Source organism: Centrocercus urophasianus, unplaced genomic scaffold (genome assembly GCF_019232065.1).
Source record: "Centrocercus urophasianus isolate 14NV4802_14NV808 unplaced genomic scaffold, USGS_Curo_1.0 seq_13, whole genome shotgun sequence".
NCBI classification, from domain to species: domain Eukaryota; kingdom Metazoa; phylum Chordata; class Aves; order Galliformes; family Phasianidae; genus Centrocercus; species Centrocercus urophasianus.
The window spans coordinates 29,032,701-29,045,761 of NW_024884475.1; the positions used below are offsets into that span (position 1 = coordinate 29,032,701).

Here is a 13,061-nt window from a genome sequence, read left to right on the forward strand (position 1 = left end):
TTTTCACTAAAACAATTTATGTAAAACTTCATTTTGCACCTTAAATTTTTTATGGATTAGTCATGACTGATTTGCTTTCTGCAAGTTCAGGATACACAGTAAATTCTCTGACATTATCATAAATCATTTTACAAATCTATTATTCTTAAGAATGCCTCCTTTGAGTTATTTTATGTTCTTGGTAGTTTTTGTTGCCTTCACTGGAGAGAACTGTGAGTTCCTCAGGTTCTCTGCTGTCTTTTCAAGGGCAATGTGTACATTCTGTAGGCATGATCCTTTCACTGAAGCTATGTGAGGAGATCTGTTCTGCAATTGTATTTCACCTAAGATCAAGAGCTTACTTCTCTGTCCATCTGCTGTGCAATAGCTGTACAGATCTGTCTGACTGCTTAATGTGAATACTTACATATTTATAAGTGCAAGTAAAGTTCAAAAATTCATTTATAGAATTGAATGATTGAGAAATAACAGATTCTAAATAATGTTGCTACTAAACACAAAATCATAAAAAGTAGATGTACAGCTTATGAATGAGATCTACAGCTACTGTATTTTCATAGATGTAGCCCATAGGCTTTTAAAAGACACTCATCAATTTATATTCCATTTGGAACCAATTTTTCCAATTTTGGGAAATTTTTCCAATATACTTTCCTTAAAACTCCAATAAAACTTTCCTTGCCACAGTCTTTTTCCTCGTCTTCTCTGTTTTAGTCATCTTCTTTTCACTTGAATATAATGTCTTGAATTTAAAGTACACTTGAATTTAAAGTACATTTTTGCATTTGCTGCTCTCGGGATCATCTCACTCACATCTCTACAGATCTCTGCATTACTCCTGCAGATACTCTGACACCAGTAGCTGTAAAGCCACTGTGCCACGAGGTTTGCTGGGCTCTGCTTCAGCTTGAGCATCATGGCATTGGAGTACTGGGGAGCATCTCAGTGAACTGCAGCTGCTAGAACACTCAATATGCCTTGCTGTCAAAATGCACATGTGTTTCCTCATAGGTGAGCTGAAAGAAGGTGTCAGACTACAGAATTTTGTTTGAAAAACCTGGTTTTCATACTTTAAGGAGTGAAAGCAACTGAAAGAGTTATGGGCTCAACCTACAGATGTGTTGTGCAGTTGGCAGTTATAATTCTGTTACTGTTTGTTTGTGCTATGTAACTCTAAAATTTGGGCTACTGTTTTGTTGGGTTTGTTTGGGGTTTGTTTTTTGTTTTTGTTTTGTTTTTTTTCACATGAAGAATTATGTCTTATTTTATACAACAGAATTGATTAAAAACAGCTAAAATTCATGCATGACTTGTAATCATTTTTAACCTGGAAAAAAAATACAAAGTAAACTTATTTATTTTTCTGAGCCTAATTTGCTGAAAATTTGATTTGTTTCCAATTAAGTTTCCATTTTTCAATCTATTTGAAATAGCAATTTAGTGAAATAATTGCTCTAAGTTGTAGGCTGGTGTGTTAATAAAAGTTGTGTAATGTGATTTACCATAATGATAATTTCTTTATCTGAACTTTTTTAAACAAAGTGTGCCATTATGGCTGTTCGTGCAGGCTCATGTGAAGTACCTGTTAAAGTTGAAGTCTACCTCCTTGTGACATGGTGTGAGTTGGTGTACAGCTCAAATCAGTGGTGCTCTATGTAGCAGCAGAATGTAATGAGCAAGTACTAGAGGCTTTTGGAACAGCACGTTACAATGCTCTGTAGGGTAGGTGATTGTATTATAAAACTATAATTAAGTGTGTGGGAACTGAGAACATCTGCTACAGGAATGGCACTTATTGTTGCCAATTAAAAAAAAAAAAAAAGCTGTAAAAATAGCATGAAAAAGTTACATACGACAGATTAATTTGTGGATTTAATTTTAATAATAAAGTAAACCAAATAGTAGTTCATAAAGGAAAATATTCTGTGATGTTCCCTTACATTATCTATCCTCTCTGTTGTTCGTACTACACTTGATTAGGTGGAATAGCTGGTATTATAGCAAGGCATGTAACTGATCTATGAGTTTTCCTGTAACAGATACTATCTCATGTGCTAGCACTCCACGAATTAGTTGAGTGATGCTTACAATGCAGAACAATGAAGCCCTGAATAGCACTTGTGGCAGGGTTAGAGTAACTGCTACTACTTCAGGTACATTTGATAACCTTGAATTCACATTACACTGAAGGCAAACACTAAACCCACTAAGAGCCAGTGGAAGATTCCTGTTAGCTTCAGTACTCCTGGGGATGTACCCCTGGCAGAGTTTCACTCGTTTGTTTAGGAAGCAAAACAAGCTACGTTGTCATGATACTGCTGAAAGAAACCTTAGGACAAAATTATTCAATTTGTTTGAAACTGGATTATTAAACTCTATAAACCAATTGGCATAGATTGATGGCACCGATTATTGATAAACTCATTTAGTATGTCCTGCTTTGAGTTGTCTGGCAAGAAGTAGGAGCTGTGGTTCTACAGTGTAATTATTTTGTTCACTTTAAGAATTCTGATGACCTATATTTTAGCATGGTTAGGATCTCAGCGACTGGAACACAGATGTAAACTTTAACCTAGCTTCATTAGGAATGTGACTTCTACCTTTTTCAAAAACTGTGTGTGCTTGAAAAGTCTGCTTGTTGATGCTGAGTAGAGATTTAGCAAAGTGAGAATATCTGGAGATCTGTCCTCATTGCACATGAACAGAAAATTAGACTTGAGAATCGAATGCTTCTGAGTGTAATTCATGTAATTGTTATTACAGAGAACACTAGATCTAGCTTGAAACTAAAGTGGCAGTGTTTGCTATTCTTTCAGACCCCCTATAGACTAGTTTTGAAGAGGAAAAGGCTGCTTGGCTTGAAAACTGAGGGAATAAGAGCTCTGGACTGTGACAAACAGCCTGTGGCAGGGGAAGGGGGAGTTGTGTTAGGAGGGCAGTTACAGGAACACTGGCATTTAAGTAAGTCCAACAGACAAAGGTAGGACTGTCTAGAAAGGAATCTGGGACTGAGAATTTAAGCTGAAAGCTTACTGCAGTTGCCAAACTTCATTAGCAATTAGTGTTAATAGAAAAGTGAGTCAGGTGTCTGTGTAGGGCCACCTTTTCCATCTTTTAGGAAGAAAAAAATCTAAATGATTGCATGAGAAACACTTATGCTGCTGTTATAAAAGCTGAGAGTGGGAGATGCTGGAATTAAAGCTACCTCTCTATATGAATGCAATTACTTCAATGGTTTCATGTTGTATTTTTTCTGCAAAGCTGTTGCCTCATCCAGAGCACAAGCTGAATCTTCTCGTGGGATACGTAATAGGAAGGAATGAAAGTACTCCGTTGTAGAGCCCTACAATCCTTCTCTCATTTGCTGACCAGTGTGTGTGGTAGCAGAGATGAATGATATGGAATACAAGTTCTAGTTTGTGTCCTTGCGCACACAGCTCCTGGGGTATTCACGTTGTGCATTTCCACAGGAAGCTCCCAACTGTAGCGTTTCCTGTGCTGTGTGGCTATGTTCTGCAGTGCTGTGCAGGTACTCAGTCCTCTTCCCCAGTGATTCCAAACTTTGTTCCTGAGTTGCTGCATGCCTGGAATCAGTCTCAGGCTGGATCTGGGGAAGTGTTTGGCACACTGCCCACAGTTGGTGTGAAGGGGGAGTTTGATTAGCACTACCTATGTTGAAAGTATTCTGATAAAATGGACCCAAAAAGTTATCTTTAATTCAGACACCCAAAATTACTAAATTTATTTCCAGTCTCTGTTATTTCACTAAGAATATGGTATCTTTCTGAGCCAAAAATAATGTGGTGAAATGCATAGCTGTTCCAGTGATCAATGTTTAATATAAGCCTCGAGGAAAATTAAGTTATAAATGAGGTTCGGGGCTACATGCTAAGCTTGCCATTAGGTTCACTATTGCATAGCCCCTTACAGGAAGAACATAATTCTGTCTATACACAGGCAAATTAATTGTGCTTAAAGCAATCAAAATTTTATGTTACATCATTATAGTTCCTAAGATACAGCTTTTTAATCATTATATTTGTAGACTGCAGGCAAATGATATAGGTGTGTGGGTGTATGTGTATGTGTATACTCATGTTCTCATATATTTTCTCACTGGAAAAAATGGAGGGTTATGCCAGATTATAGAGAAGTATTTTCATTTTACAGAATGTGTGTGGTCAGTGTACTTAGTTTTCTTTAACACTGAGAATTCCATTTAAATGTTCTTGAGGTAACATCTGTGTGACATGACTCATAGGATCATTCAACCTATTGTTGTTATACAGACAGAACTGAGAAAAGGCAATTTTGTGCTGATAAGGAATCATCTTGACTCTGACCTTCACTGTCTGGAATGCTGAACCGAAGCACTGAGCAGTTTTTTCTCATTTAAGATCTGTAAGAATAGCAAGAGTGAATGTCACATGATAATGTTTTATCCCCACACTGGAAAATCAAATATCAGAGTACTACATTTATATAAGATATGTATATAAACATGAACTGAGCAATGAGTAGTGAAATAGCATTATTAATACCAAAATATTTAACCAAATAATTTAGTATTTTACCCTCTTGGTAGAAATATGTTATCTGTAATTCTTGGGGAGAAATGAGAGGGAAAATCAATTCTTTAATTAATAAAGTTTAACTTGATAAGTATGAACTGAGCTCTTACAGACATGAATGTTACTTGCAGGAAGTAAATATAATATCAATAAAGTAGAATAGGTAACAATTTTTTGGTTTTCTGGGTAACAATTTGTATGTTAGAAAACCATATGCTGTATAGTTATGCTTATACAAACTCTCATCTGAAAAACCATAACAGTAATAATCTTGGGAAATAGTATTTTGAAAACTATTTTTATGGTATACTTTTATTTCAATAATGTTGGAACAGTTTTGTGGTTGTAGAATTTTTGCACTGATTTTATTACCAATTTTTTAATGCCTTCTCTTAGCAAGTGGTTGCTCTTAGCAGCTACTATTTGCCCAGTGATCAAAGGATTGGGCAGCTATGGTTAACAAAAATTTAGACTTTTCCTTTAAGTTTGATTGAACATTTAGGGAAACCTTTTTAAAAAAAAAAAAAAAATTGAGGGAATAGTTGGTTGGTACATCTACCCACTGGGGAAAGGCTGCATCTTAGCAGAGACAAGGATCTCATCCTGGTATGTCTGTGAAGTCAGTCCCTGAAGTTACAAACAAGGGGAAAAGAAAGCTAAGCTCATGAAGGTAAGATGATATTTTGAAAGTCAACAGCAGAACCAGGTATAGAAACCAAATGCTAGTGCTCTATTATAGAAGATAGCCTGCAATGCCATATGGTACCTGCCCTAAAGGTGCCTTGGACCATGTAAGACTGCTTGACAAAATGGTCCGGTACTATCCTTGAAATGTCACTGAAAAGTTAAATTGATAGGAAAATGATGGGAATTTATAGGGAAAAAAAAAACAAACCAGTAAACTTGTCCACTACTGATTTTTCTTCTTAGGTATGCAAGTAGATTTAATTGGTATGTGAAACCATGTCTATTTGAGAATGACTGTAAATTTAATAATTCAGCCATTACATAAAACCCTTTCCATAAACAGATCTTAATTTACAGTAAATGGTAACATAAACATCCTTTGTTTTCTTGGTCTTTTTGTTTAGTGGGTCACTGGACAGTTCTGAGATGACGGGACCTTTTCCCATGAGTGGTTTTCAGCAACAGCTTTTGATAACCATCAGTCAAGGGGCTGTTGTACCACTGTATGGGCAAATTCCATTTCCCTTTCAAAGCCTGATTTCCAAGGTACTCAGGTTTTACAGGTTACCTCAGTGGCTCCTGCTTTGTGGTCTAAATCTGCTGTTACCCCTGAATTCCTCTAGAATGCCACACTAGTCTACTTCTGGAATTAAAATTGCCAGACAACTCAGTACTGGAAATCTCCCACTAATATATTTGAATAAATTGGATTGGCAATCTAGTACGAATTTATGGTACAATTACATGAAAGGCATGTGGAGAAGACAAACTGTATAATTCCTTTATGTTCTTAAGTGTATTTCAAGTTACTTTGCAGATTCATACTCACGTTTCAGTCTTGTCAGCTCCTCAGGTATCAAACAGCATCTGTCGGGTTCCTTTTGTGCTTCCTTGTTCTCTTTCTTGGCTGTTTCTGTCAAATACTGTAGTTTTTTCTCAATTAAAAAGATTTATTTTCATTCCTTGTTTCTGTAAAGATTGAGCATTTTGTATGCTCTCTTCTCTAAAGCTGTGAGCTTCAATGTTATGCTATTTCTGGCTTGCTCCAGGGTCAGCAGAGTGTGAGTTAAATCGCAGACCTTAAGTGGGCTGGTGGACAGTTAAAATTGAGAGGGAAAGAGAAAGATAAGCTGCCAATCTTTAAACGTGAACCAAATCTCTATAACTTCTGAAATTCAATTATCAGGTACAGGTAGCTAGTATTATCAGTTCATAATAATGTGAGTTTACCTGTGCTACTAATTATAACTGCTGGTAGTTCTTTACCTGATTGTTTATCCTAGGAGAAAATTGTGGCTTTTTGTTTTATTGAAGCATTTTGGATTTCATTAGGTATTAAAACAGTCGAAGTACAGGGCATGTACTGGTGTTGTAAACCGCAGGATCACAGACTCACAAACTGGAGGGGGCCCACAATGATCATTAAAGTCCAACTCCTGATTCCTCACAGGACCAAATTCTATGTCTGAGAGCATTTCCCAAATACTTACTGAATTCCAGCAGCTTGATGCTGTGACCACTGCCCTGGGCAATCTGTTCCCGCTGTCTGGTGAAGAACCTTTCCCTAACATCCAACCTGCCCCTCCCCAGCACAGCTCCATGCCATTCTCTCAGGCCCTGTCGTTGCCACAGAGAGCAGAGCTCAGTGCTGCCCCTCCAATCCTGTGAGAAGCTGTAGGCTGCCATGAGGCCTCCCGTCAGTCTCCTCTCTGAGCTGAGCAAACCAAGGAACCGCAGCTGCTCCTCATGCAGTCTTGCCCTGCAGCCCCTTCACCATCTTCACAGTCCTCCTTTGGTTGCTCTTTAATGATTTATGTCCTTCCTGTGTTGTGGCACCCAAACTGCACACAGAGCTCAAGGTGAGGTCACACCGGCGTATGATCACTTCCCTCAACTGTCTAACAGTGATGCTTAGATAACAGAAGGCGTGTTGTTTTACGTGTATGTATGGAGAGGGAGGGTAAAGCTATTTGAAATGAGAAACGATGGTTGTGTATCCTGGAAAAGTGCAAAATGTAGTATCAGGAAAACATGCAAACAAAAGGTTACAGAGCTGATCTATTCTTTGTGTGTCATATGCAAGTTTACTGTGTTTTGTGAGCACATAGTGTTGCTGCGACTAAGTATCTTTTGTGGAACCAGTTAAGTCTCTGAGGGGATCAGAGTTACGAAAAGGAGTGCTGAGATTCTTCAGATATAGCCAAACATGGTAAGAGTTAATGAGACAAATAGCCGGATATAAGACACTTGTTATAGCACATAGGGAAGATCAAAGTTTACAGCATTTGAGTTACTTTGAAGCATTTAATGCTGAGTCATTTAGCGTGAACATTAACAGAAGCTGAAAGGAATTACTGTCCCAAAAGGCAGCTGTGACTCTGGATGAGTCTTCCTTGTTTGTGTTTAAACTCATTGCCACTTAACTGTTGCTTGATCTTTCTGCAATTAGTCTGATGTCATTATGCAGATTGAAAGGCTACCAATAGTTCACTGAGCAACAGAACTGGAGAAATCTGGTGTCTTTTCAGATCAACAGTGAAAAAATCTGCTCTAGTTTTGCTTTGTAACTAAAGTATTCTGATTATCATTTCACATTTTATGGCTCTTCAGTTCACATCAGCGTGATCTCCTCCTTTGTAATTTTTGAACATTATCTGATTTCTAACAAGTATTTTTCGTTGTTTGATTTGTAGCAAAGATCATAAGGTATGTAGCGATTATCCATATACAGCTTGTAATTTTTCTTCCTGGCATGATCTAGGGTAGATCACCCATTTGGATTCAATAACATCTGTATTCTTTGTGAGAATTACTCACAGAACAGTAAACTGTCAAATTTGTTTAGGCCTCTGGCTGTCTGCCAAAATTTGACAAAATTGTCTGAAAATTTTAAGTACTTAGGGATAAAGTATCTGCCTATGTGATCCCATTGAGCTTATGTATCTTTGTAAATAAGAAGGATGAAAATATTCCAGTTAATCTCATTTTAATTAATATCATCATTTATGTAGATTTAGGGTTTTTTTTGTATTAATGAGCATGTTTAGAAGTCTAGAATTAAATTCTGTTGCTACAGCATAATTGTTAAGAATACATTACAGAATCTTACTCCGTGAATTGGTCTAACTCTGTTAAATAGATGTAAAATTACATCTATTTCAGGGAAGCATTTTTCTAAATTTAAAAAAGAAAAAAATAGGAAAGGATTTTTGCTCTCATGAATGAACATTATTTCCTCAAAAATTTTTTTTGAAGGAATGATATTTAAGTGGGGATTTGTGCATGTAGAAATGCATTGTGTATCATGCTCTATAAAAACGGGAATTTTGATTAATGGTACTTTAATCATTCAAGTGTAATGATTAAAGTAATTACCAAGTTTTACTTTCATCATTGCTTTTCAAGATTCTGCAAATTTTTGTCATGTGTTTGTTAGTTCCTGAAGACTAATGAATTCATATTTAACTATCACGTGATGGATTTTAAATAGGAACATAGTTCTAATGATTCTTGGAATTTGTGTGTTGAGAAAGATGGAGAACTGGTTGTATACGGCCTGGTGTTGTTGTTGGTTTTTTTGTTTGTTTGTTTGTTTTTGTTTTTATCTTCTGGGAAATAAAAATTTGAGTTAATGGAATTTTGAGTATTTGTGTTAAGTAGTGTATTTAGTAAAATAAGCTACTTGATCATGGTGAAATGATTGACATGTCCTAATCAGACCCTCTTTTGTCAAAACTTTCCATGTTTCCAAAAAGTGATCTAGAAAGCTTGTGTATTGTTAGAAAAATATATAATAGAAAATGTGTAAGTTTATATTCTAATTACCTCTAACTTGATACCAATTTAAAATGCAATTGTGAATTTTCCCCCCAATTTGTGCAACAACAAAAATTGCTGTAAGGAACTTTCATATTAGAAACATGTAGTTTTTCTCTATAGTTTCATTACTTTTTCTCTGTCATCAAATATTCACTTGATTTTCTTCCTATTTTATGAAGAAATATGGAAAAGAAAAGAATACCATACCACTTCTTCCTCATTTTGCATTTGTAGCATTCTCAGAGGAAAAATTACATTGGGAATGTATGGCTGGATGCCTGGAATGTGATGTGCTATCAAATTTATTCTCTTTCCTTCAGACAGTCACTTTTTCTTCATACATTTGCCAAATTCAGGCTCTTGATTTTGACCACAGCAGTTGTGATAAATGTTTCAGACCTTAATGGCTTCTGTGAGTAGAAACCACACTCTGATTTTCAAACTTATGTTTAAGACAAATAGTTTGTAGCAGTACTTGTGCCATCATTGTTCCTCTGCTTCCTCCAGTTATGTCCACTTGATGTGTTTATAAAGAATGGTTAGCCATACACTCCTGAGATGAATTCTCCTGTATGTGATCTCTTTGATCTCTTGATCATGGGAACTAGAACTGCTTGTGGTTTTCAAGATGAAATCTCCTCAGTGCTTTAAGTAGTTTGTGGGGGTTTTACTACAGGGGAACTGGGCTTACATTGAAAGTTAAATACCTACTTAATTTACTTGTACTGATACTGTGCACAGTTGGAATGTCTTCAAGTTTTAATCCCTAATTTTATCCCTAATCCCTAGCAAACTAGAGGAAGTTGTTTAGTTGATTCTAGCCAATGAAACTAACAATTTATCATAGTACTCTGAACCAAGAAGCTGAAATATAACTAAGATCTGCTGCTTTTGGGAAAGGGAAGTTGTGTGTATGATAGTATTTTCTCCTTGAGTCTCATTCAGACTATTAAGTAGAATTCATCAGCAGTATTTTCATACACAGTTTATTTGGACGTTGCCAGTTTCTTTTGGAAATGAAATAGCAATAGTCTGAATGCTTTGATTCAAAATATACCAAACAAAGCAAATTACTACCTTGCTCTTCACCAGTCTTTCAAAAACTGTGAAAGAAAACAACTCATTTCTTGGAGTTTGCTTGCTGGTTATCTACACAGATAAGTAATCTAGCATTTCAAAATTTTCTGCACTCCAGGCCACAGAGCCAGAGACAGATCATGAAAGATACCTATAAGCTGGATGAGTTTGAGCTGATACTTACAAGTGGCATTTAAGAATGTACAAATCATTAAGCTAAGAATTTAGCTGTAATGGCATTTTTCAGGGTTTCTACGTATTTCCAAAAGAGTATCTTCTCCTTTTTGTTGTCAAAGGATATTCTGAATTTTAATGTTCACTGTCTTTACCTAGTTACAGATTATGGGTACTAACAAAGATGATCTTAATTCTTTGGATGAGGTGCAAGCAGATAATAACATGTTACTGCTCATTTAGACTTTGATTCAGAAAGCCTATGCTCACATTTGGTTAGCTGATGCTTGGTTGGGTGATACATTTGCACCTGTAAGTGCTCTAATATCAACAATGGAATTGAGCCTCAAACAGTAGAGATGCATCTTGTGCTCTTGAAGGTGGAGAAATTTTTCTTGACTTCTCACTAACTCTTTTTATAGCTGCACAGAAATTTGGAACAGAAGGGGTGTGACAGAATGGCTCCCCGCAGAACCCCACACTTCATAATTTATCAGGAACAGAAGCAATCACAACTAGCTGCAAGGTCTCTTGGGGAGAACAGAGCTGGTGTCAGTGAGATTCCTACTAGTGTTCTTAGTAATCTTTCATAGTTCAAAGTATTGCTGAGCTGAAATAATCTTTGTGGTGTTATCAAGAAATAAGGTCTTATCAAGAAATAATACAGCAGTGTGTCTTACGTCTTTAGTGAAACTAAAGCAGTGGTAACTGCAGCTGTATTCAAGTTAACTGTACTCAAGTTAACCCATTTCTGTGCATTAACCCTTTCATAGAATGGCTTGGGTTGGAAGGGACCTCCAGGATCATCTAGTGTCAATCTGCTTGCTGCAGGCACGGTTGCCAAATACTAAGATACTGGATCAGGCTGCCCACTGCCCCTTTCAAACTTGAACACCTCCAGGGGTGGAGCATGCACAACTTTTCTCAGTGGAAAATTTCCCCATGCTACTCTGGCTAACTTGGTGTTCCTTTATCTTATCATCTAAGATTAGGTATGAATTTTGTAGACCTACCTGACCTTAATGACTAAATCAACAGTTGTTGATTTTGCAAACTGATATGTTCCAGTAGTACTTTGTGTCTGCACTATATTTATGGGCATTCCTTCTGGTTTAGCATCCAAGAGCTGAATATGTAAGCTGATTGTGAGACATCCTTTTGGTAGTGAAGACTGTCTGATATTTCCAGAGGAATAGTCATTACATCACTCAGATTAAAGCTTTCTGCAAGCCTATGTACTCCAAACAATTTTCAGGAGGCAAAGTAGGAACTGTAATGCAAAACAAATCCCTTTGCTTCCCCTTCTCCACCAATTTCTTGAAGTAAGAATCTTCATGTTCTTTAAGGCAAATTTTTATTTTTATAGTCCATTGCCTTTGTACATCTGACTGTTAATTTCTCTGCGCTCATTTGAATCCTACTGCCAGTACCATTAAGTATTTGGGCAATCCTTTACCTCTCTACCAACAGAAAATTCCAAATAATTTTAAGTGAGCAGTGGCAGTTAGTTAAACTGCAAGGCCTGCTGTTTGAGTCAGTTCAATTGATATGACCTTCTTTGTATGCATACTTTTCGGGTATACAATGTTGTGCGTTTTTCTTTCTATAGGAAATTTAGATTAATGTGGAAATGTGAATGATTTGTATTGGAATCCTTCACTGTGAGTCAGTCATGCAGTGTAATCAGGATAGAAAAAGTCTAAAGAGGACAAAGGTTAAGTGCTAAAACTGAGTGTAGTGTGTTAGAACTTCAGTAAGAGTTAAGCAATCTTCACTGTAAATGTATCAAAGCCACCTACTAAAAATCGTTTTGGCATCACAGTCTTCCAAGAGTTCTGTACTTGTTGGGTCTGAAAATAAATATCATGTTGCATTTCACTGCTTGTTTGCAAGTACCATCAGTGATTCAGTTCCAGGCTAAAAGAAGGCTTGAAAATGGTATCTCTTCTAGCAGCCCAAAAATGTTGTAAGAAATCGGGGCTTTAAAAATATTCTGCCGCTGTTATGTAAATCCAAAGTGTCAGTCAAAGATTATTTATCAAAAAAAAATTTAAAAAAGAGATCATTTGCCTTAATTTTTAAAGCTCTTTCAGAAATTTTCAGATCATTTTCTGATAGCTGCAGAATAGAATGTGATTTAAACTTCATTCATTGCCAGATAACTGTTTCCATAGTATTTAAGTATTAAGTATTAAGGTTTTTTAATTTTTTTTTTAATTATTATTTTTTTTATCATATATGCTTTCTGTCAAAAACTGGCTTTGGTTAATAGCAGCAGAGTTCAGACAGTTTCTTCACATACTTTAGCATGAAGAATCGCTTACCATTAAGTTTTTCAAGCAGTGTAGAGTCTGGCTTCATTATGAATACAAGAGAACATTTTTATTGTCACTTCAGAGGTACAGGTAATTCAGTCCACCTGTTGAGCTGAGCTCAAATTCTATTTTGATTTTCTGTCACTGTTAAATTTTATTAAATATTCAGCTCATACGTTTTTGTCCTTCAGTGTTTCTTACTCACTGAAGTAAATTATAGTGGGCAGCATGTATGTAAAACACAGTTGAGACTGCTGAGTACACAGCAGGCTCTGTGGCTCTTATCTGTGGTAAGAATGGGGTATTCTTTGAAACAGTTCTGCATTTCTCTTTGTCATCTTTTTGTGCTGCTGCAGTACTGTAAAGAGACTGAGAGAGAGAAGAGTTATTAAAGTTCCCGATCCTCAGATTAATTTGA

At 36.4% G+C, this 13,061-nt stretch overlaps 1 protein-coding gene and 1 long non-coding RNA gene across 33 annotated transcripts in view; one reads left to right on the top strand and one right to left on the bottom strand.

Moving 5' to 3' along the window:
• Positions 1-13,061, top strand: part of SORBS2 (sorbin and SH3 domain containing 2) — a 185,431-nt gene that overhangs the window by 97,968 nt on the left and 74,402 nt on the right. The window lies entirely within an intron of this gene.
• LOC122156749 lies at positions 1,874-6,833 on the bottom strand. Its single transcript, XR_006167624.1, has 3 exons — positions 6,749-6,833; positions 6,088-6,347; positions 1,874-4,399 (listed from the first exon to the last, which is right to left on the bottom strand). It is a non-coding gene; the product is annotated as an uncharacterized LOC122156749 (long non-coding RNA).